Consider the following 25,413-nt stretch of genomic DNA (forward strand, 5'->3'; position numbering starts at 1 on the left):
GGCACTCAATAAGTCGTCATACATGCACTAGTAACACTCATCCTCAGCACTCCTGCATCTATTCATCAACCAACCGACTAATTCTTGCATTCACCCACATACAAAGTCACAATAAAAACTCCAGCATCATCTGTGAGATAAATTAAAAGTATAAAAATAATACATGCTGTTGCCTAAACATGGCGAGCATATATAAGTTTGCAAAACCAAAACTTAACAGAGCAGTGGGTGGGCATCTTGCAATGGTTTTGCACATAGTGTATCAGTGTTTTAAAGTTCAAGGATAGAGGGGAGTGGCCAAGATGGCGGCAGGACAGGACGCTCGCTCTTCAGCTCCTGCCCGCCGTCCACCCACTACAGCGTAGCTAGGCCCTTGAGGGCCCGAAAGATGTAATCCGGCCCTGGGGACCGATGCGCGTCCACTCCGGACCTGAGCTGGGCACACAGTCCAGGCTGCGGGGGTGAGCGGAGAGCCCGACCCGAAGAGGCGGTGCGGCAGCTCCTGCCGCCCACGATCGGGCAGCCTCGACGACGAGGCAGTACAGGTCTGGATCGCCGAGGCCTGCATTCCTGCCCACGCCTTCCCGTCTGCGGTCCCGCTGCCCCGCTGATCGGACGATCCCTTCGTGCAGGGCACTTGGAGCGCGGCCTGGTCTCGACAGGGCGGGCACTGGGGTCGGACCCGGCTGCTGTTCATATGGGGATGCCGGAGCGGCTCCGTGTTGCTGCCATTCTGGAGTGCCATGCGGGCGTGCTGCTCGTCCTTGTGTAGCTGAGCCCGTGCCTGCTGGAGGAGAGACGGGGAATCACTGGGCCGGAGCGGGTCGGGCTGATCCCCGGCCTGTAGTGAAGTGGTGTCTGCTGGAGAGGTGACTGCAGCGGCAGAGTCCGGCGCACGCTGCGGGATCCGTCCGGGGCCTCCGGGGTCGGGCGGCCTGGCGCCTGGGTGGCGCACTATGAGGTTTCCTGGGCCCGGCGGCCCTTTCATCGGCGGGGCCCCTGGACGGACGGAGATACCTGGAGCGCCATGGCCCTGCCTGCGCCGAATTGCCACATCGAGACCGCAGTGGAGCCCTATAACACTGGAGGTGGCGCCCCCAGGACAGACTGCCCCGAGCTGGTGAAGGAGACATGGGGGAGGCACGAGCCACATAGCAAGCAGTGCTTGGGTGCCGGGGAGCCTGTGAGACCTGTTGTGCCCCCCTGGGAGCTAATATCGGACACTCACGACGGACCCTGCCTTGGACCCTGCGAAGCGCATTAACCCTCTCTGATCCACCTGGGGGACGTCTACGTAGGAGGAGAGTTTGGCTGGTCTGGCGCAGCGGAGCCTGCGGTGGGCGGCAGGGACCCGAAGTCGGCCCAGTCCTGGGTAAGGGGCCTGTGGTGGCCCAGCGATGGGAAAGATTTGTCTGGCTTCTCTTCTGCGCTCACTACAGTGACTCTGGGTGACAGCTTCAGCAGCTGTGATCGTACCACGGAGGGGGAGCGCCTGGGAGTGGCAGCCTGGATGCGGTGCGGCCTACGGATTGGCAGTGAATGGGCTGCGACGCTCCCCCGGCGCTGCTCTTGGGAGCATCTGCTTAGCGATCAAGATCGGCGCCCCGGCCACATGTGGGGCCGGACAGAATGTCCAAGACCGGCAAAGGGAAGCCGCTTAAGGATATCTTCGGCCGAGCGCAATCCACGCCTAACATGGCGGCCGCAACCCCGGAGGTTCCCGCAGAGCGCTCCCCCTCGCCCACTGGGGATGAATCTATCACTAAAGCCTTCCTTGAATCACTCTTTCTCACGCTACGAGATTCAATCAGTAAAGGCGGAGTTTGCCACGGAGCTCCGGGAGGATCGTCGCGATGTTGACAGCATAGGAGAACGGGTGGCCTCTTTGGAGGAGAGAGGTGACACCACAGTGTCGGACCTCTCTATGCTCCAGCAGGAGGTGCTTCGACTTCAGGACCAGAATGTCGACAACCAGACCCACTTAGAGGACTTAGAAAACCGGTCCCAGAGGCACAACATCCGAATCCGGGGGGGTCAAGGCCTCAGAGGACACCCGAGATCTCTTCGCGTTCACACAGGGCCTCTTTCGCCACATCCTGGGGGACTCCCATCAGACCGAGGTGGTCTTGGATAGGGCACAGAGTGGGACCGACCGAGCTCCCAACGCGCCACCAGCGGACATCCTGGTGTGTGTCCAGGACTTTCGTACTAAAGAGGCCATTCTCACAAGGGCGAGATCACTTCACCCCATTATCAGGGACACTCCCCAGTGTTGTTCCAGGACCTAGCCCCGATTACGCTGCAGCGGCGCCGCCAATTTCGCCCAGTCACTGAACATCTCCGACAACAAGGAGTCTCCTACTCCTAGGGCACCCTTTTCGCCTCATCTTTCGCCACTCTGACAGACTATCAGATTTGCTCATTTGTGGAGGCATGCCGGGTGTTGGGTCTAGCAGCTCCCACCGAGGACGATGATGTCCGCAGCTCTGCATCAAATACTGAGGTGTCCCCCGGCGGGATGGCGGCGCCAGGGCTGTCGGCGCAGGTCTCGACGGCCGCCCCGATCAGAGATTGTTAAGGGTCAGCAAGCGGCACTCTCTTGTGGCTGGGGTGTCCCTCGTAATTGGCTCGGTGTACGCACCCAACGAAGGGCAGAATAAATTCCTGCATCATGCACTCACCAAAGCGACAGCTACCTCGGAGCGGCGCCATTTGCTGGGGAGAGACTTGAATCTAGTATTTGACAACATTGTCGACCGCTCGTGCCAGCGCACTAGTCAAGTGGGGGCCCTCTCTCGGTCTGGTTTGACCCATATTCGTGACTTGGGCCTGGTGGATCTGTGGCGACACTTCCACCCTTCGAGCCGCACATACACTTTTTATTCAGGGGCTCATAAGACCTATGCCAGACTCGATTATTTTCTGTGCTCCACCCCTCTGCAGACTCTAGCTACGGAGGCTGAGATTCTCCCTGCGTCTTTATCGGACCACTCTCCGGTCAAGGCTTCCTTTTCGCTCCCACACACGCAATTACTGCTGCAGCATTGGCGTCTTCGTGACTCCTTGCTCAACCACGCCGGATCAGATTAAAGTAGCCATCGCGAACTACTTAGCCATTAATGCCAACGCGGACACTTCGCTCGCGACTCAATGGACTGCCCTTAAAGCGGTCCTTCGCGAAGAATTCATAGCAATTTCCACTGCAGACAACAGTGAGCGTAGCCAGAAACGGGCCAAACTCACACAAAGGGTGGCGGAGTTGGAGCAGATGCACCAACTCACTGGGAGCGCTCGGGCTTGGCGCCAGCTCTGTACGGAATGAAAACAGTTGGCGGCGCTGGATCAAGACAGGGCCGAATACGCAGCCCTCTGCCTTCGCCATTCTTACTATACCGGGGGTGACAAGTGTGGCCGGCTTCTGGCGCACAAACTCAGAGGTGAGGCAGCGGCAAGGGGTGCAGGCCATCCATCAGTCGGGAGGCGAGCTCACCTCAGATGATCGCGCTATCGCAGAGACCTTCCACGAGTTTTATGCTGGGCTGTATTCAGGGGATTCCCTTGATGTGTCGCACAGCCTTGATTATTTAGATGCGGCTTAGATACCTGCTCTGACCGCGGAACAGGCCGCTCACCTTGACAGAGATATCGGACTGGAGGAGGTGGTCGCGGCTATCTCCCGCCTCGGCAAATCGCCTGGCCCGGATGGCTACTCTGCAGCCTTTTATAAAGTTTTTTGCAACCAGGTAGCCCCTTTGCTACGTGATCTTTTTAATACATGTGCACATACGGGAGCGATCCCGGAAGAAATGCTGGAGGCCTTGGTTATTGTTATACCGAAGCCCGGTAAGGACGCTACAAGTTGCGGCGCGTATAGACCGATCTCCTTGTTAAACATTGATATGAAGTTATACACTAGCATCCTGGCGACACGCCTTGCCCCATACATGACTCAACTGGTGGAGCCAGATCAAGCAGGTTTTATCTTGCAACGGCAAACCAGCGATAACACGAAGAGGGTACTCTATCTTATTGAAAAGGCATCCCGCACGCAGGGGGAGTATATGCTACTGGTGATTGACGCCGAAAAAGCCTTCGACAGGGTTCACTGGCCCTACTTAGAGCAAGTCTTGCACCGGTTTGGCTTCGGGGAAACAGTTGCGCACCCGGATACTGAATTGTTATCACATGCCCCAGGCAATGGTCCGGATAAATGGCCAGACGTCCTTCCGTTTCCCCATAGAGAGGGGCACCCGCCAGGGATGTCCCCTCTTACCTATCCTATTTGCGCTCTACATGGAGCCTTTGGCGCGGAGAGTTAGACAACATCCTCTCATAGCAGGGATCAAATTCGGGGGGGAGATCTACATAAGATTAGCTTGTATGCAGACGACATTCTGCTTTCCCTCTCTGACCCCGTTCAGTCGCTGCGGGCCCTTTTCATTGAGCTCCATCACTTCGCCCTAGCCTCGGGCTTTAGGATCAATATGGATAAATCAACCGCCTTAAACATCTCACTGTTCACGACCACATTAGCCAGAGTACAGGAAGAGCACCCTCTTCAGTGATCCACCACCACGGTCCCCTACCTGGGGGTGCAGTTGGGCTCAACGATCCCAGCCACCATAGCGGCCAACTACGACAGGCTTCGAGCTCAGGTCCGCAGGGAACTAGGCAAATGGAAGCATTATCCCCCCTCTTTGTTAGGCAGAATTGCGGCTGTCAAGATGACCATACTCCCCCCCCCCCAAAACCTTTATATCTTCCAAACTCTTCCGCTGCGCCCTCCCGCAGGTTGGATTAAACAAACCCAGTCCGACCTGGCACACTTTAAATGGCAGGGGCGCATACCTCGGTTTAAGCAAGAGATTGCGGATCTCCCCCCGGAACAGGGAGGGGTGGGCATACCGTCCTTGCAGCTCTACTTCTATGCAGCACAGCTCAGCTATCTAGTCGAGTGGAGCTGTTTAGAATCCGAAAAGCACTGGCTATTTCCAGACCAGGCTGTTGCGGCAAAGCCCCTACAGGGTATCCCCTTTCTTCGGAAGCAGCATAGGCCGCCCAACCTCTACGCCTCTTAGATCACGAGCACTATATTGGAGGCCTGGGACCGCGCTGCTACCTCACATGGGTTAACCACATTCCCGTCCCCCATTACCCAGTTGTTTGACAATCCAGATTTCACCCCTGGGTTAGGATCCTAGGGCATTTACAAGCTGGCGTCTTACCTCCTGCCGGTCCCTGGGGCATCTGTTTGATCTAGAGGGTATACTATCCTTCACACAAGTCAAGGCACACCATGGCACTCCGGAGTCTGATTGGCTACAATATTTACTACTCTGACACTGGGCACTTCAGCCACAAATCAAAGCCGGGGCAGAGCGCTTCTTAACTCCATATGAGAAGTGGCTGATTACTCGGTCCACCGATAAAAAAAATCATCTCTGATCTCTATAAAAACTTGCTTGTAGCTTCTACCCTAACCTATAACGCCGGACGGGCAAAATGGGAGTTGGGGAGGACTCTCTCTCATAAAGAATGGGACAGCATATACTACAGAGCGCGACACTCGGCGTACCATGCAGGATTAACAGACGCTGACCAAGGTCGCCACTTATTGGTATCATACACCAGAATGACTCCACCACTTTGACTCTTGCATTAGTGATAGGTGCTGGAGGGGCTGTGGGGAGGTGGGCACTTTGGAGCATATTTTGTGGAGTTGTGATCGCATCCAGTCCTACTGGGCAATAATTTTAGATGAAGTGGATGCTCACCTAGATACGCAGCTTCCTCGCTTTCCAGCCTATGTCCTCCTTGGCTTACCCAACCCGCTAACATATCCCCTGAAATCCTGGAGAGGCCGCCTCATTGCCATTGCCCTAGGGGCAGCCACTCAGAACATAGTAGCACATTGGTGCTCCCCCCAGGCTCCTCCGCACTCAGGCTGGCTACAGCGGCTGTGGAAGATCTTGGCCATGGAGAAGCAGTCCCTCACTCTCGCAGGCAAGGGGGAGGAATTCCCGGAGCTAAGGCGGCCCTTTCTGTCTCTGCTTACAACGGAGTTCCGGGAATTAACGTGCCCCTGGTACCTCAGGCTCCTCCGCCTTGCGGATACTCAACTTCCTGCGAAACGCAAGCCTCGAAGGCCACGCTGACTTCCGTGCATCGGGGACCGTCCCTTTTTCCCTTTTTTATTTCTACTCATGGACTGTGGACAAGGGTGGGGGGGGGGAGGTTAGCGGGGAGGTTTGATCTTTGGGCTTTGCATTGGTTGCTGAGGGTCCTTGTTATTGACCCGCTCCTTGCATCTTACTTAGTAATGGTATCATAGTCTACACTAACTGTCTGAATTGCGCTGTCTTTTAGGAGCATGAGGTCCTGTTTGTTTTTGCCTTTTGAAAATCAATAAAACAGATTTAAACCATAAAGTTCAAGGATAGCACTCGCATTTAGAAAGTGCGGACCACCTCGGAATGGTAAAACACTGATACACTATGGACAAAACCATACCGTGGTTGTTGCCTAGTTTAATTAAAGTTGCAACGCAGAATGCGAAAACAAGCAAGTGACCTGTTAGCACTGTCTGGGAAGGTTATGTAGGCACTAAAAAATGAAAAGAAAAGGAAGGAACTGAAAAGGGACCAATAAAGGAGAAAATGGAAAAATTAAGGATTGGCCCACTTGCACTGAAGTCTCACACATGCTGGGCAAAATTAAGCGAGAATTCACAAGTAGCGCTCTCAACACCAAAAAGGTTTACATTTTTGTACCTTTTGAAGGTCGAATGTGCTCGGACTCACAGGTTATTTTCACACCTGCAACACAGTCTTAGTTTCGGTTTCTGCAACGTGTTCTCTCCAAAGCCTTTTGTGTAAAATCTTAGCTATTTTGTTTTCGGTATGTACGTGCATTGTCCTCAGCAGGTGCGGAGAGGGGGTGCACCTCGTCGTCCGACTAATTCAAAGACTTAGATTTGTCTTTAAATTTATTTATTTTTTTATTTGAAAAGTTTTATATAGCGCTGGCTAGACCCGGAGGTATCAGAGCGCTTTACATGAGGACGAACATTGTTTCAAAGCATATTTACATGTTACAGGAGTTGCTGGAGCGTAGTTACATGCGTTACAAGAGCTGCAAAAAAACATAACAGACGTAAGAAACAAGGGGGCAAGGGGAAAGAGATTCAGGGGAGAGAGGATAGGAGCAGGGGAGGAAGATAAAGAATAAAAGAGGTAAGATGTGGGGAAGGGGGAAGGATACACAACCGGGAGACAGGGAGAAACAGTGTCCGACGTTCGGCTGGGTTGGTGACTTCTGAGGGGTGATCAGGGCCAAACTCCTCTATAGCTGTGTAGGACAGCTCCACCGGTCATCAGCGAAACATTGCTCGGGCACCGCAGTACATAAGGAAGGTTCCAGTTTCCGCCTAGGAAGGCATCGTGAAAATAGAATCCATTGAGAGCGCCGGTCACGGCGTACGGTGCTGTGCTCCCTGTGGTGATTGCATCATTCCCACACCTCTGCTGTGTGTGGCTCCCTTGACGCTGCGGACTCTCTCAAAGGGGTCTCTGAAACTCCAGGGCATAAATACTGGATCCCTCCCCAACAAGGGGAGAGGAGTGCTTTGGCAAAGTGCACCATTCCCACACCTCCGTTGTGTGAGGCTCCCTTGACGCTGTGGACTCTCTCAGAGGGGTCTCAAACTCCAGGGCATAAATGCTGGATCCCTCCCCAACAAGGGGATAAGGAGTGCTTTGGCAAAGGGCACACACATGGTGGTCATTTTAGGGATAATGGTGTATTGCGTGGTATAAAGGTGTATTGTGTGGATGAAGCCTGGCACCCTGAATGTTTTTGTTAGAATTTGGAGGCGTGAGTTCTTTCAGTTATATTCCGCCGGTGTTTGCATTCCACTGATCACGTCGCGCCTTCGTTACACTGGGGTGGGAGGAGGCGAATAATGTTCCATAGGCAGGCAAAATAGAAGTATACATTTTTATAGTAAACTTAACATGTTAATCCATCATGAAATGTCGATTAAATATAGCTACCATGGTCTTGTTTTAGGTAATCTGGATGATATGTTGACCAAAGAAAAGTGGAAGAAACAAACTTTAAAAAAAACTCAACCAGGTATCGGCTTGGAGACGAACAGAATTGTATCTTTTTTGGTTTCATTACACAGGAGCTCAATACAGACATCCAACTGTTGATTTCTTGTATTAGTAAATCAAGATTATTGTACTGATCAAGCAACCAATCTTTACTATAGTTGGAGTATAAACTATATAGGACTGAAAATGCAGTGACATCCTCAAATTAAGCAAGAGGCTATTAAAAAGACAAGGGAATAGACTGGGACTATGCAAAAATCTGCACTTGAGAATTGAACATTGATTGGGGGTATGGGGCAGGGTTAAGTAGGACACTTAAAACAGATCCAATTGATGCGAAATAGTTTTAAAAAAGGCGATTTTAGAAATAACTCATGTGATGAATTCCAGGTACACATAAAAAATGACATGGTTAGAATTACCCACTTTCCTAACTAATAACACAAAATACCAAGGAGGATAGTGTCTATTCGCTGGGCATATTCCACAAGAGGTAATGAGGTGCGGCCCTGCCAGATTCCACAACGTAAGGATTGCGACTATGTAGGCGTGTGCAGTACATCGGCTTTGCTTTGTACCTTTCAGGATTGGATTGATGGCAGAACATCGTGGAAGAATGCTCTAGACCTGAAGGCCACTCACGCCTGCATTAGATTCGGAGATCATCATTTGCAATCCAGCTCCAGCGATATGGTCCGAGAGGCATCTCTTCTGCTCTACCCAACAGAAAAATAACTGTTGTCTGCACATTGCAGAAAGGTACCGTTAAATCCTTTACTAATAGCCTATTCAAATGACAATGACTGTACGCAAACCTTTCAAAGAGGGTAGTGTATTAACACAATTCGGTCTCAAATACAGTGAACAAAGGCTCTATGTGGCCGAGTAGTTGAGGTTTCTGTTTTTTGGCAGGGAATCAAAAGCCTGCAGTAGATAGGGAAAACAACAGGAGAGCCTAATGGCACTCAAGTCCAGCCATTTAAAATCAATATTGAAAACCATTTGCCTTGCCACACTGCGAAGAAATTCATGCAGCAATTATATTGGGGAAAAAATGTAAGTACAATAGCTCCTCAGTTTCTCCGGCTTGCCTGTGTCTTTCATTATCTTACTACAGTACAGTCGGGATGAAACTTGAGCAATACGACAAGGCTACCTGTGTTCCAAAGGCCTATTCACAGCGTCTGAAGTGGATGACACAATGACAAGCATTTTTAAACACTACATCTAATAAGCTTTCTGGGACGTCAAAAACGACTTTAACACAAGCTTCGAGTTGGGGAAAATGCTGATTTGAAGCATTAGGTTTGAGACAATTTTTCCCGTCAGTATTTTAAAAATCAAATTTACCTAGATGTCATTTTTTCCTCTGACTATAATTTACATCAAATGAGCCTCGATGACTGCAATTTTTCCATTAAACTATTTATATTTCCATCACAAGACACGTTTCTTAGACGAAATGCACTGCACTGGCAAACGTTGCAGGTAGCCGAGAAAATAGTTTATAGGCCAGGTTTAGTGGGCCTGTTCACAAGACCCGGCTGAAAATCAAAAACTGTCCCTTGTAATGGTGGAGCAGTTTTATGAACTTTTAGTGATTCCTAAAGAATCAGAAGAACAGTTCACAGACTCCACGACAGTCGTAGGTTTCCCAAAGTACTCCAATGCCTAGAATGCACCAATGGAATTTTACACTGGGTGGTAGACTCAGCATAAGTTAAACTAGCTCAGACTTCTATATGCTTGGGAGCAGATTTTCTTCACAAGGATAAGACAAAGATTGCCACTCACAGAAGAGCCATACATTGGTGGAAGTGAGCCTCATGCCTTTTGCCATAACTTTTCATAAGACTATGCCTATGGCATCTAACAAATATTTCTAAAGAACCAAACAGGCGTATAGCCTTTAGTACTGTCTTGTCACCATAACCAACTCACAACTACGATAATAAGCATACACTTTCCCCATACGGCAATGTATACAGTATTAAAGTACAAATATGTGCAAATACAGAGTTGTCAAAAAATATTGAATCTCACAGCACAAATGTTCAACCCCCTACTGTTAGTCAGAGTGGGCCAAAAACACCAAAACTCTTACCTACTATGGTAACCTGCGAGACGCCATGTAGCAAGATACCTTCCTCTAGGCTTTAATAAAATGCCTATTGACTTGAACATATGATTTTCACAATAAATACATCAGGCCTACTGCTTGCATCGCAATCTGTCTGAATAAACAGACCAGGTCTAGAACCTTGATCAATGTCTCACCACCATAACAGTCCTGCTGTAATCAACATAAGCTTTCCCACTAGGCAAAATGTGCAGTACAATCTCTTTTGAGTGGAAGTACTTCGGCCCAATCCAGTTCTGTACTCAAGGGAATTACCACGTGGCAGAGCTCATGCCCCTCTCAGAGCACCACTTCTGACAGCTCTTTTTCTGTTGATCACATAAGGACAGCAACAGCATTAATGTCAAGTCAGAGCTAAAAAGGGAGGACAAGCAACCTGTGTAACAAGGAATTGTCAATGGGGTGGATCCACCAGAGCAGCAAAAAAATCAACAACAAAAATCGAGAAGCACTCGACATTGAAGTAAGACTACGAGTTGTCAATGACCAAGGCTTAGAGCAGAAGTATCACACCGACACATCCCACAGGCTATAGGGCACTATATTCTATTTATATAGACACCAAATATCTATGTTTGAGGTGTTGCCATCTGTTCCTTTGCAGAAAGCTTTGTTCGGGCCAAGGTGAACATTCGAAATCTGAAGATGGGGTCGATTATTTCTGAAGATCTTTGTATACTCGGATTTGGAGTCATGCCGTTTATAAATACAAAAACAGAACTACACGTACCAGAAAGCTAAGGATACAATTAGGACTGGGAAAGCATAAATACGAGCCTGCGAGGGACAGTAAGGGGATGTGGGTAGCGAGATGAACATGGATGCATGAAAATATGCCGGAATTTCCTACAATATGGAATTACCCAAAAATATTTAGTGCCCCTTTTTAAAAGAGTAACAAACACAGCATTAAAATTGAGCAAATTTGTGATACATGGCAAACGAAAATGGTGAAAAACGCATTAAAAACAAGACCATTATCCCCCCCGGCCCCCCCCCCCTCCATATGCCGATAAAGCGGAGGGGACGTCCGGTGGGCCGGGACCTAAGTAGAGGGTCTCCTGGGATGCGGATTCACCCCTCTTTACATCTTGCTGTGAAGCTCTGATAATGCTGCAGCCCAGCCGAGCCTGCAGGATCATTACTTCTGGCCCTGCTGTGATTTAACTGGAGTCAGCCAGCGGAGATGCAAGGTGCACTACATGTCCATGCGCACGCTCACCGCCGGGGCTGGCCACAAAGCCGGCGCTGTCCGGGCGAAATGTGTCAGGTGCTTTTTATCTGGTTTCATTTTCTATTTATACTTGTTCTTTTTAGACAAATCGATGGGTCTGGAGTCATGAAATGAAGCTTGAAAGGTGGACTCTTTCCTTCTTCATATAAAACCCTCCCTGTAGTGAATGTATTCATCCGCACCAAGGACAGCCGACAGAGACCACAGTTGGGCGCTGCGGGCCTGGAAGCAGTGACAAGGATGTAGGGTGTACTTTTACTCGTAGCAGAGGGCTCATTTACCATAGCTTGCTCGGGCTTACGAATAAAGTGAATTTTCCCATCACATGCAAAGCGAAAATTAAGATATTTGTAATAACACTAAACTAAAACATGGCAACAGTGTAAATCTGACTGCTGAAACGTCATCATGTCGAGTGCATAGGTTTCTGTTGTACTTTGTGTTTTCCTTCTCTCGAAGCGCTTTGAAATCTAATCAAAGAAGGGTCAGGGGCTTAGTCGGGGAACGTCGTCAGACACCTATATAGGTCTGCACCTCCTTAATACGGTTAGCTGCGTCATTGGTCTCTGCATCAATACCACGCCTGGGCAGCAGCAGCAAATGGCTAGCGCCTTAATAGCTGCATTAATTGAGGACAACTAGGCACAAGTGTTAAAACACCCACACGCCTCCTCTTTAGAAACAGACAACAAACAACATACTTTAACTCTACAGAAATTAACAGTCGGTAGCAACATCAGAATAACCCAGAAACGCATGCAAAATAGCCATTTTCAGGAAAACTATAACATGGCTTACCATTGGCTACTTGTGTAAGATACCTCACACCTAGTTACAATCAGCGACCACTAAAAAGAAGCGTTCCCGCCGTGGATGCTGCAGTGTGGTAAAGGTGGGCTGGGTGTGTGCAGGATGAACATTTCAACGACACCCCCTGGCCTCTCATTTTTCCGAGGCACATTCATCCGACATGTTTTCGGCCCCTTCCTACTGTTTTCTGACGCTGTGAAGCGAGTTTGGCAGTTTAATCAGGCCTCCTGTCAGCACCCTCGCTTATCAGGACGGTGTGACTGGACATGGCTGCCCGTATCTCTTCCTCCCAGGCGTGAATTGTGCCCCTTCCCTGGCAGCTGCTGCAGGGCGCCCCTTCCCAGGATCACGGTGATGCCCTCTCTGCCTCGCCAGGAGTCTGCCCGCTTCCCCAGCTCCTGTGAGGGCAGGAGAACAGCTCGGTGATCACTCCCTACTGGCAGCTCCCTTCAGCCGAACACGGGGCACAGAAAAGCTCCTTCAAACTGTGTCACAACGAGGGGCGAACCCGCTACTCCTTGCACGGTATAGGAGAGTGAGCAGCAGTTTCAGGGGGTCGCCTAGGCTCTGGCACGCATTCACTGCCTTGCCCCAATGGGAGTGAGGGCCGGGAGCATACTGAAGTGAACATTTAAAGATCTACCCCCTGCACGAGAAGTCTTCAATGGCTCTCATTTTTTAAAACTCTAACGCCCACTCTTGCTCCAGCATTTATAATGTTTTAACATCGAGGAAAATGACCTGCAGACTGCACCCTTTATCACCCGCACTCGAGATCGAATGAAGGATATACGGAATAGCACCACCATGTAAATAAATGTCTGCTGAATGCTTGTTTAGTTGATCGCTTTTGGTCAAAATAAATACCAGTAGGATGACAGCACTACAGAGAATCTCATGTGTGCCTACAGATGCTCACCCTGTTGGCTCAGAAGGCCATGTCCATATAGATACAATCTGAAGGTTATTCTCTCGAGCTGAAACAAACCACTGTTGTCGTGTGCTCCACAAGGCTTGCCTCTGCTTGTGCAGCGATTCCGCGGAGACGACAAGAGCGCCCGTCCCTGTACCCACCTGACTCTTGTGGACAGTAAAGCCCAGCAGGGAGGAGATGGACGCAGGGAAAGGAACCAGAATGAAGGTAGCAGGTAGGCGTGCAGGGTATCTCGGAGCTACCTAGAAACAGGGAGGCTTCTATTAGTGAGGAACCCCAATGCCTACTTCACCACAACACCGTAAAAACACACACAGATAACATCCCTGTCCCCAACTCCGGAGACTCACCAGCACTTGGTAGACCTCAGTATACTGGTGTGAGTGCAGTCCCACCAAAGCCACTTAAGTGAGGTGCTCCAGTGCAAGCTGGACAGTATATCAAAGGAAAGTGCTCCTGCACGTATTCATGGAAACAAAATCATCAAACGGGCTCCTGCGCAGTGGAACCAAAATCATCAAGGGCGCTATTGCGCGAAAACCAAAATCATCAAAGGCGCTTCTGCGCGGGTAAACAAATCGTGAAGGCGCTCCTGCGCAGTGGAAACAAAATCATCAATGGAGCTATTGCGCGAAAACCAAAATCATCAAAGGCGCTTCTGCGCGGGTAAACAAATCGGGAAGGCGCTCCTGCGCAGTGGAAACAAATCATCAAGGGCGCTATTGCGCAATACTCAAAATCACCAAGGCGCTTCTGCGCGGCAAAACCAAGCTCTCCCCGTAAGTATGTGACAAGGAAGAACCCCAGGCAGACCCCTCAACGTACCAGCGTGACAAGGGCTCCTGGGTTGGTAACCAGTGGTACTTCGAAGAGTCTTCCGGCGATACGATGAAGACCAACCAGCAGGGCTCCAGCAGAGAAAGTACCAGCTCGCTTTCAACCTCAGTGCCAGGAATGCTTCTCATGCATCGTCTTCTCGGGGAGGAATTCAAAAGGAATACGAAGCACTGAGCCGGCGGCAAACGCGGTGTTTAAGCGTTTCCCCCGGAAGTGCTTCCCTGACCCGTGATGATGTGCCGAAGACTAGACCGGGACTCGACTTCCAACCGGAAGTGAGTCTCCCGGCCGTATCTGTGTGTGCGTTCAGCGGAGGAAACGGCAAGCGCCGTGCAACATGACAACTGTCCACACTCCACAAACTTACAATACTATACAAAGATAGTGATTCTTGGATATTCCAATTACCAAAGTACCATGTTGCCTGTATTCAAACTCAAAGGAACAACCGTAAGCCAACGTTTCCTGCTCGAAGCCCCCAACTTAAGAGGGAGTAAAAGAAGGTGTCCTGGGCTGGCAAATGGGCCCACAAGAAGGGCAGTTGTGCATACATTAAGAAAAGAACGTTAATCATTTTTCATTCAACGACAGGATCAAATATCAAGATCCACTCGGTCTCTACGGACCCAGTGTTCTCTGAGCGGAGGGAAAAAACTGTGGTCACTGGAGTTGAAGATCTGTTCACGGGTAGTTCATTTAATTCCTAATTCATGTTTCTAGGTCCAATGGCTTCCATGGGCTGGATCGAAAACGAAACACACTGTATTAAAACAATTCTAAATATTTGGGCAACATTTTAGAACCCCTCTCCCTGTTTGCTCTTGTTCGAGTATGGCTCTATCTCAGAGTTGGAGGCCTTATTCTTCATGCATTTTGAAAGACAATGGGGCCTGGATTGCCTAATAACTGTAGGCTTTTCGCTCTACAGGGCATACAAGCAAAATCGTTTTGTGTGTCCTTTTAAAGGATTTGAAGGCTTGGGCTATTAGCACCAATCTTTTCCCAATGTATCATCACCCAGCACTGAAGATCTGGACCCTGATAAACACTGGTAGGTGCCAATGTTTTTGTCAGACTAAAAAGTAGGCTCTTACGAAAAACGTTTAGCGCAGGTATTTTGAAAAGGGTACACAATGATTTGAATTAAAATTACCTTGCTTCTACATATTTACAAAGATCCTATAGGTTTCTTTACAAGAGATTGTTATCAAGCACAGAGGCTGGATCAAGCCAATCCTGACAACCCACATGTCTACAAGCAATCCGACTCTGCCCCAGTGAGGATCTGCGGCTGACTGGGTCACTAGTGAAGATCTTTGATGCAGGGCTCAAAGGGGGTCAACCACGAGGCTGAATTCTGGGACCCTACTTGATTATTCTAACCAAGTGGTGCTTTGTATTTTTTCTAAATCGCACAAATGACCCTCCTCTCATCCAGTAAACACCAGTCTATGGCAGCTTCTGTTTGCCCAAAAAAGATGTTGATGTTATCCAGTAGGTGCACTAACAGATTTTCTATAGGAAGACAGTCTTGGAAAAGATCTTTTATAGTTTATGGTTTTATCGATAATGTGTTAATCTCTGGATTAATTAAAAGATGACTTATCTTTTGTAAAGTCATACAAGTTTCATTGCAAGGTTTTGAAATTAACAATGTTTTCCTAATTAGAAACCGCTAAGTGGTTTCTAGCTTCAAATGCAAAAACTGTCTGCATCCCCAATCCCTGTAACTGATAGCACAATGCGGTTGTATCCGAGGATTAGGAGATACTAGACTAATGCTTGCCATAGGTAAATCCAGAAGGAAGGGGATTTGAGAATTGTTAAAAAATTACCTCAACATCAATGTTGTCATACAGCTATAATCTGGGGTAAGCCATATATCAGACTTAACAATAAGACCTTAATCATAGACTGGTATAATAGGTTTTCTAAATATCACATAATTGCTGAAGGCCGTGCACAGTGGGGGGCTGGCTGCTGGAAGAGAGTTAGGCCTAGGGTCCTGCTTCCCACAGCTGCTATGCTGGTCTGAAGGCTGTGCGCTGTAGTGCTTGGCTGCAAGCAAGTGGGGGGAGGGGGGGGGGGGGCCGGGGCGGGAACAAAATCGGTGCAGGGACAAGCCGCAGGCCAGGTCCTGCACCCAAATCTCGCTGCACGTGGCCAAATTATGTGAGCAGCAGCGGTTGGATAACTGGCTGCATACCATAACTGATGAATTGCAGCAATGACCGCAGGATTAGAAGCATAAGGCCTGACATAACTCACGGCAATCTCCCTGCAAGAAAAAAGGCGGACCATTTAAACGAGACAGGGAGGGTTTAGCCATAGAGGACAATCTCACATTAAAGAGGTTACATTTCATAGTTTCAGAAGCTTGTGAAAGGTCCAACATAGCCTGAAGGGCTGCTCGATACTCTGACACATTTCAGAGTGGCACCCCACACAGTTTCTGTGCTAGGTCTGGAAACAACCAATGAAGTAATGTTGAGTCACTGATATTGATCCAACAAGATTAGGAATTGTCCCACTGCTACTTTTTTCAATCTATGTAGCGAGAACAGGCAGATTAGTAAAGGGTTTGTAATTACTTAGGGTCTGACCATCGAGTTGTATTTTTTTTTTTGTTAAGAAGAAGCCTTCCTTACCTGATGGGACAACTCCAGCGGTGATGGAACAAATGACAGGGTTCGCAACTGATGGACACAACATGGAGGGATGTTATTTAAGGACCACTGCAAGTGCAGGATCAACAGATGATTTAGTGAGCTTAAGGTTGGAAATAAACTCAAAGTGCTTCATCGCCGACAGGTTGGAAAAGCTGCAAATGTTTGCACAAGAGCAAGCCGATTTCAAAGACTAGGCAACATTTTTCTAAATGTATTTATAAAGTTTAATATAGCGCGAACTTGATCCCAAGGGACATCAGAACGCTTTACAATTTGGGGAAAGGAAGGTAACAGTTCAGTACATGAGTTTAATGGGAATATAAAACAGACAGTGAATCAACTAGGGCTCACATAACAAGGCCAGTTACATATCCTGGGGTTCAGCAAAGAATGGGCTAGTAACTGATACATAGCAACATAGGAGGGGAGAAAATGATTCAACGAGAGAGGAAGAAGAGAAAAGACAACAAAAAAATACAAGATTAGCATCCAGCTCTGGGCTTGAGGGAGTATGTCCAATGCATTAGAGCAGACAATCGCGCATCCTATTAAGGTAAGAACTTACTCATGAGGAATATTTTTACTTCCAATTTGAAAGCAACCTTGGAGGAGATTCTACGAATTTCCGGTGGAAGAGTTCTAGATTTTCGGTGCAGAGCCGGAGAAAGCTCGTTGGCATGTTCTCTTTTTGCGAAAGATCTGAGGTTTCAGGAGGCGAGAGTTAGCACTCCTAGACGATCTACCCCCTCTGGATAGTTCTAGCTTTTGCGCTAGATAGTTGGGGGTTTTGAAGTGGAAGGCTTTGTGAGATAGGCAGGCAATCTTTAGCTGTATTCTTGCTTCATAGAGCAGCCAGTTTAGGCATTTTAAGACTGGGGAGATGTGTGCATTTCGCTTGGTGCCCGTAACCAATCTGGCCGCCGCATTCAATAATGCCCTAAGTGGGGCCAAGGTATTTTTGGGGAGGCCACAGAGCCTAGCACTGCCATAGTCAAGCCTCGGCAAAACAAGCGCTTGGACCCCTTGCTTGAAGTCAGCTTACGGTAGGAAAGGTTTGAGATTCCGGAGTATCCTCAGAAGGTGGTTAGCACCCTTGCACACATTGCTGATATGAGTCTTCATCTTCAACTGCTTGTCCAGGGTGATTCCTAGAGATTTCGCTGAGTCAATAATGCGGGGGGGGGGGGGGAGCAGTTGAAGGCAGTGAGTTGGTTCATCCAGAGGTCGATTTTAGGAGTGTGTTTCGGGGGAGAAATTAGGAGGAATTCTGTTTTGGAGGTGTTTAGCAGGGGATGGTTCTCAGTTAACCAGTTTTGAGTAGTCGATAGGGTGGAGTTGAGTGAGGTAATGTTATCTGGGGAGGAGATTTTCAGATAGAGTTGGGTGTCATCTGCATACATATGGAAGAGAATGTCCATGGATTTTAGTTCATTAGCTAATGGTTCCAGGAACAGGTTGAAGAGTATGGGAGATAGTGTGGATCCTTGCTTGCAGAACCCCCATAGAAACTGGTGATGGCTGGGAGAGAGAGTGGTTTGCGTTCACTCTTTGGAATCTGTGCTGGAGGAAGGATGAGATACATTGCAGCACCTGACCAGAGAGGCCCGTCCTATGCTCCAGAACGGCTATGAGGTTGTTGTGATTGACAGTGTCAAACACAGTGGAAAACTCAAGGAGGATAAGGAGGCAAGATTCATTTCGGAAATGTGAACAGAGATCCCAAGTGAGTGGTAGCATTCTCAATGAGACCTTGTGATCGCTCGTGTGTTTTAAACGAGTTTGGTAGAACAGCTTATAATCAGGTTCATGGTGTTAAGCCACTTGGCTTGTAATCTGCGCATAACCCATTTTAGATACCCACAACAGGCAATTAAAACATCAATATTTGGAAGTAAGATTACCAGTTTTTAGCAAATGGCACCTCCAAACATAGGAGAACAGAATGAATCCTTCCAGGAAGACAAAGATAGACATCCTTTATTCACAGTTAACTGTACTGGAAAAGACCGCTATACACTGCCATGGAAAGGGAGAACAGCTATTCTTTAAAAAAAAAAAATAAATAAGCATTTAGACCGCTCTGTCATTTGGGGATAATTTAGAATTATGTATGAAAAAACAGCAAATAATGCAAGCAAATGTTGATTGCATAGATTTTACTACCATTATTTTATATATTTTTGCGTGTAGTCACTTCCGGTGGTGGTATGTGCAATTGTGTCCTGATCTTCATAGTCGGTGTTAAAACAGCGCAAATATTATTTGCACCTGTTCCAGCTCAACCGTACGGGTATAAATATACCCACTAAAAATGGCAGACATAAAAATAAACATTTTTACACGACAAAACATTTGGAAAAACTCACACGAAAGCCATATTTGTACCTGTGTTTTGTATGTGCCACTGCTTATATTTGTAAACATTATGCTATATTTCTACCTTCTGAATCATGATGCTACGTTCAAATAGCGGGACGGCTTTGTGAGCCTCCTGCAAACTTTTTGGATCAATTCGATGTGGTTAAAAAAAGCACACACCGCCAGATACCCTGCTACAACCGCAGACCTGTTGGCAAAATGAAAGGTTCCAAGCTCTGTTAAGTGGTAGGTAACTGATATTACAATGCCACTTTTGGCCTATCCAAGACACTGCGCTGTTGATTTATTTGTCTGTCTTCAGTCACACCATTACATAAAAGTGAGGCCAGGATATAAGTTACTTGCTAATGCTCTCCCTACACTATCAAAGCATGCAACTGTTATAAAGGGGATCCAACAGCAGGCCAGAGATGATGATAACTGAGCTGGAGGATAAAGAACTCGTGCACCCAACTGTCTAAATGTGATAAGGGTTTATCTGATGCCTCACTTCCTCAAGGATAAACGAAAAAACTGTGCTATTAACTAGCGCCGTGCTCAGACATCCGACAAAGGATTGCATTGTTAAATTACAGCATTATGTATGTATGTGGTATTTATATAGTGTGATCTTATCAATACAGCAGGAGAGCGCTGCACAGGCTCAAAGCAAGACAAAGTCAACATGTGATCGGAGGGGTAGCTGTTTTGTCTCTACATTATTACTTCACAGTTCACCAATGTACTCATTTGTGTAATACTAGCTCCCTGAAACCCACTGCCGAGAAAACCACGAACATTATGTGTACTTTTGTATAAGAAAGGTTTTGTTATTAAATTGGATTTAGTATCACAACATATAAACCATGAAAATCTTCAAAATACAAAAGAAAGAACGATTGCCCGATGATACAACTGTGGTAGGACAATTATTGGGCGTGGTGTATTCATGCGTTGTTAAACAGGTTATCTTCTTTTCAAAACAAAATACAAATATTTATTTAAAAAAAAATACATAAGAAAGTAAAGCTATACAAAGTAAGAAATCAATTTATGATTAGACAATCACAATATCATCATCATGATAAAAAAAGAAGGTAATAAAGCATTATAAATTATTTTGAAAAGAAATTGCCGGTCCACATTACCAAAGCACATCCAATTCATCCATGCATTTCTCAAAAAAACCTTCTTCATTAACCAGTCAAGGTTACTGTTTAAAGTGACATCTTCTCACAGGAACAATCAAGTCGAAAACTAAAATGTTAGGTAACCGCTGAGGGCTAGACAGTTGAAGAAGACTTGCTAAATAGTTATGTGTGTCCTTATGCACAAGTGACAAAGCGACTTCGAAAATGTCATCCCAACCTATAATAATACTTTGTAGATGGAGAATGAAGGCATCTCCTATCCACTGGATACAGTGGGATCTCCAAATATGGGGACACTGGCATACACCAATTGCATTTTACAATATAATTAGAGGTTCCTTTTAAAGAACGGAGAACAAATTAGCCACTTTTTAAAGATTTGGAACCTGTAATTTCTGAATACTTTTATAATTTTGGGGATGCTTATTGTAAAACCTATGTGTTTAGGTCTCGCAGACTTAGCGTTGGAGCACGCATGCGCTCCTCGCTCTGCGAGACATATTGGGGTAGAGGAGATTTTAGTAGTGGGCTTGAAGCCCCGCCCATCTTTATCATTACATTATGCTGCCACCCCTTCTGAGGTCGCTGCTTTTATATTAAACAGTGTACAATTATTTAGCGTCAGCACAGGGGTGATTAAGTGATTTGCCCAGTTCAGCAACACTGAGGCTCGAACACTGATCATTGGCTAGCGTAATCATTTATCTTAAACGCTGGCTTCTGATTCAGGATCAGGGATTATTGTTACCGCCCGACCTCCTTTTAGTTCTGCCCATCCAGATTTGATCTTTTACTGGAGGAAAATATACAGTGGCTATATCTGTTGGGTATGCACTATTTTATTTCATTTGTGTTTCTGAAAGGCAGCAGCAGGTTTATTTTTTGCATCGTGCTTTCACTTAAGGTGAAACCACAATGCAAAAATGAGCACACTGCTATTTGCGTAATGGCGACAGCTTGTGTTAATTTGGTAATGGCGACAGCTTCTTTTAATTAACCCACTCGGCGCCGCTCTCCCTAACACTTTGGCCGGTTTCATGTTTTTTAAAATTATTATTAACATATTCGGGCGTCGCTCTCCCTACCATGGCGCCCGGTTTCATTTTTAATTTATGCACTCGGGAGCCGCGCTCCCTACCACAGCACCCGGTTTAATTTTTAAATTTTTTTTTTTTTTTTAAATTTATGCACTCGGGAGCCGCCCTCCCAACCACGGCGCACGGTTTCATGTTTTTTTTTTTTTTTAATTAACGTTGAGCGTACTACAGGCAGCCCTTATGAAGGAGCTCTTTGTACAACTCCTTTGTTATTTGGCTGCATTTGAATGCCTGCCCCGAGTCGCAGTGCGGACGAGCTGAGCTGGCGGCTGAGTGAGGACAAGCAGCTGGAGAGGAACCCGCGGGCATGGCTCTCCTGCACGGTCTGGAACTGCCTGGTTTACATTACTGCATTTATTTACATTATGCTGCCACCCCTCTGAGGTCGCTGCTTTTATATTAAACAGTGTACAATTATTTAGCGTCGGCACAGGGGTGATTAAGTGATTTGCCCAGTTCAGCAACACTGAGGCTCGAACACTGATCCTCAGGTCAGGAGACAGCAGCTCTGATGCAGCTGCTCTTTGGAGAAGGGGGGCGGGTACAGTCGGGACCACTCTGTGCGCTTGCTTTTGGATATTGCAGCACTTTCCCCGTTGCCATATTAGCCACCCGGGGTGTCACCAAAGTGCCTTAATCACCGCCACTCTGTTGATTAATGCTGTGGCAGTGTAGAGGGGTGCCCCTGCTGTCACAAAGTGAATCAAATTTTTTAACCTCCCGCCCCATTAGTTCCACTCCCCAGCCTCTCTCCCGCCTCTGACTTTCCACCCTCGTTGCACTAAAACAAAGCGAAAGTAAGTAAAAGCGCCTTGTTAAACAAAGCACTCTACCCCATGGTACCGTGGTCGGGCATTGGCTGACCCAGAGCACGCCGGAAAATACAGGTATTTCAATTCAGGCTAGTCATGTCTCGCTCCCAGCACACAGTGGGCTTCTAAGCATACATTTTCCCCGCACACCATCCCACACGGTCCCCAACTACCCCCAAAACATTTGAAATTCAGTCTGCCCCACTTCATCTCTCTCTGAGCCGGTCTTTTCTGCTATCCCAGAATCCGCGATCTTGCTCCTCTCCCCATGAGTCTTTCCCACTCCCCTCCCTACCTGAGGCCCTCAGTTCATCTCTTCCCCTTCTGCAAAACGTTCGGAAACTTTCAGGTGAGTTTCAGCTCCCCCAGCTTTTGCTCTGGTCCCTCCCACCTGTCCATCAACCTTCCGGCGCCCTGGTGCTGAAGTCATAGCTAACTCTTGCATCTGATCTTGTTGGCTGTCGGCTTATTACAAAATTAGCCACCTCTTTCTTCATTGCACCCTCAATTCTGTCATGATGTGGGCCTGTTTCACCCTCACACGATCTGCCCTCTCTTGCCCTCGGTGCCTTTTAGTTGCTCTCAATGTCCCAGTCATTTAACTCCTTAACACATACGGAAAAATAATTGCCATTTACAACGCCAATAGCTCCAACAAATACAAGACCTATTACACAAGTAAAAAAACATTGCCATTTACAATGCAAATAGCTCCAACTGCAACAAATGCAAGACCTATTGCATTTTCAATGCTTGTTTTAATGTATGTAGCAAATGAAAGCATCAGCACACATGTACCATAAACAGGCATCTCAGGTTGGGAATCTCTAATCAGAGGTAAAAAGAGCTTGCAATGCCTGCTCACACCACTTTAAAAAATAATTAATAAAACACACACATATATATATATATATATATACACACACATACATGCACACGTGTGTGATTTTACTAGTTTTCTACAAACCAGAGCATGTACAGAGTACATAAGGATCATCCAACACAGTTTGCAATCCTTACCCCAATAGTAATGAGCCTCAGAGATGTTTTATAAACAAAAAGCACAACACTTCATGGAGACCATAAGAATGTTGCCCCCATAATAAGTGCCTCATCCATATACACACTTATCACATTTAGCTTAATGTGGTATATTGATGTTCCATGAGCTCTTCAACTAGTCCCTATTAATCCAGTGCTGTACCCATTCATTTGCAACTCTGCCTCAAAAGAATATAGTGATTAGACACAATAAAAGGTGAAATTTCCATCAATCAGTAGATTTGTATAGCGCTACTCATCACCCGTTGATTAGCCTGATAGCCAGGTCTTCTGGGATTTTCAGAACTCTGGAAGCGATGGGGAGGTCCGCAGATGAAAGGTAGCTCGTTCCAGGTCTTTGCTGCTATATTAGATGCGAGGGGTGAGGGTTAGAGAAAGGAACGCTGAGCGGAGGTGTCTGGTGGGCTGATAGAAGTTCAGGAGGTGGTTCAAGCAGGTGGGTCTGCAATTGTGTAGAACCTTGTATGCATGGGTCAGGAGCTTGAACTTGCATCTTTTCTGTACAGGGAACCAGTGGAGTTTCCAGTTATGGGGTGATGTGTGTTCTTCTAGGGAGATCTAGGCCAAGTCTGGCTGCGTTGTTCTGTATGGTCTGTAGTCTTAATCGGAGGAGGCGGGGGAGGTGAGCTGTGATCCCTGCGTAGAGATAGTTGCGTTAGTCCAGTCAGCTGGATACGAGGGCCTGGGTGATGGCGCATCTTGGGATTTGGGATAGCTATTTGAATATCTTATGAAGCATTTGGAGGATGAAGAAGCAGGAGGAGGAGGAGACAGTTGACCAGAGTCGTCATTGTTAGCTTTTTGTCCAGAATGATGCCTAGGTTTCTAGCACGGTCAGTGGGGGAAAGAGTAGGTCCAAGTTCCGATGGCCACTAGGATGCATCCCACTGGGAGCTTTTGTTTTCAAAAGTCAGTACCTGTGTCTTGTCCGTGCTGAGCCTCAGGCAGTTGTCTATGTCCATGTGTTCTCCTTTTTCCCCTCTGCAGTCTCATCTGGACTTCATTCTCAACCATATCTCACTCAATCAAATCTGATCTCCTATAATTAATATACAGTGGGCTAGAGGATTTCTACTTCCTGTTTATTTATCTCTTAGCTAGCAGAAGCCCCAATCATCAGAAGTGTAAAACCATCTCACCTTTTTCGGTCTAAGCATGTTGCCTGGCAGTCTACAGAAGCCTTTCCAACTCCTCACTGGTCAATGGTCTCACTATCTTGAGTATATACCAGGCTTCCAGTTTGTTTACTGAAGTTAAGAACCCAAGTAAAATGCTTCAAAATTGGGAACTATCAGCCCATCTTCATATATTGGTAGGTGTACGTTTCTTAGAGAAACTTGATAGCTTTGGTCACATTGCCATCAATGACGTCTCTTGACCAGAGATTTATCTGCTCTCCTAGATATCGCAAGGCCATGGCTTCCCACTGCTGGCTAGCCTGGGGTAAGTAACTGCATTCCTAATCTCCTGAGTGTTTCAATGGAAACAGACATGATATGCTCTTGTAGACTAGTAAGGCGCACATCAACCCATACTCATCGAGCTTTTCCCATAACTGGATCCAGGCCTGTTGGGGCATCCCTGAAGTACCCAAGGCTATCATCTGCATATGATGATATTGCATGCAAAATGAGGGTCAGTAGCCAAGATCCCTTGTGCAATCCCTTCCTTGTGAACACCGCACCTCAGTGGCCCTTTGAAGTCCATTACCCAGTTTTAACCCAGGAAGTTGGCTCTACATATAGCAGGTAGATTCCAGACATTAACTCAGTGCCAAACACCATATCTTCCATTATCACAAAGAAAAGGTCCCCACTTAGAGTCAAATGTGTTTTCCGGGTCCAATGATGGGCCTGCAAATATCATACTAAAACATACATGCAGCCGCAGACAGGAGCCCGGTTTGACACAGATCCATTTCGAGCCAATTATCGGATTTTGTACAATTACTCGAACAGCAGGCATTTGCTTTCAAAGCCAACTTTGCATAGTCAAAGTTCTAAGAAGATAACGAAAATTATTAAGCTGTACCATGACCTAGAGACAAACATGTTTTTATCATTTCTTTAACACTCGCATAGACTGCCGTCAAAGTTCAAATTCAACCATCTGAAGCCCTTCATTGTATTCTTTGCCAAGCTGATCGCAGCCTCAAGGAATGGGGAAGGGAACACTACATACATTATGCAGCTCAA

The 25,413-nt window shown here is 47.2% G+C and overlaps 1 protein-coding gene across 20 annotated transcripts in view; it reads right to left on the reverse strand.

Moving 5' to 3' along the window:
- ADD1 (adducin 1) overlaps window positions 1–25,413 on the reverse strand; it is a 573,879-nt gene that overhangs the window by 496,308 nt on the left and 52,158 nt on the right. The window lies entirely within an intron of this gene.

This window comes from Triturus cristatus, chromosome 2_2 (genome assembly GCF_964204655.1).
Source record: "Triturus cristatus chromosome 2_2, aTriCri1.1, whole genome shotgun sequence".
Lineage (NCBI taxonomy): Eukaryota > Metazoa > Chordata > Amphibia > Caudata > Salamandridae > Triturus > Triturus cristatus.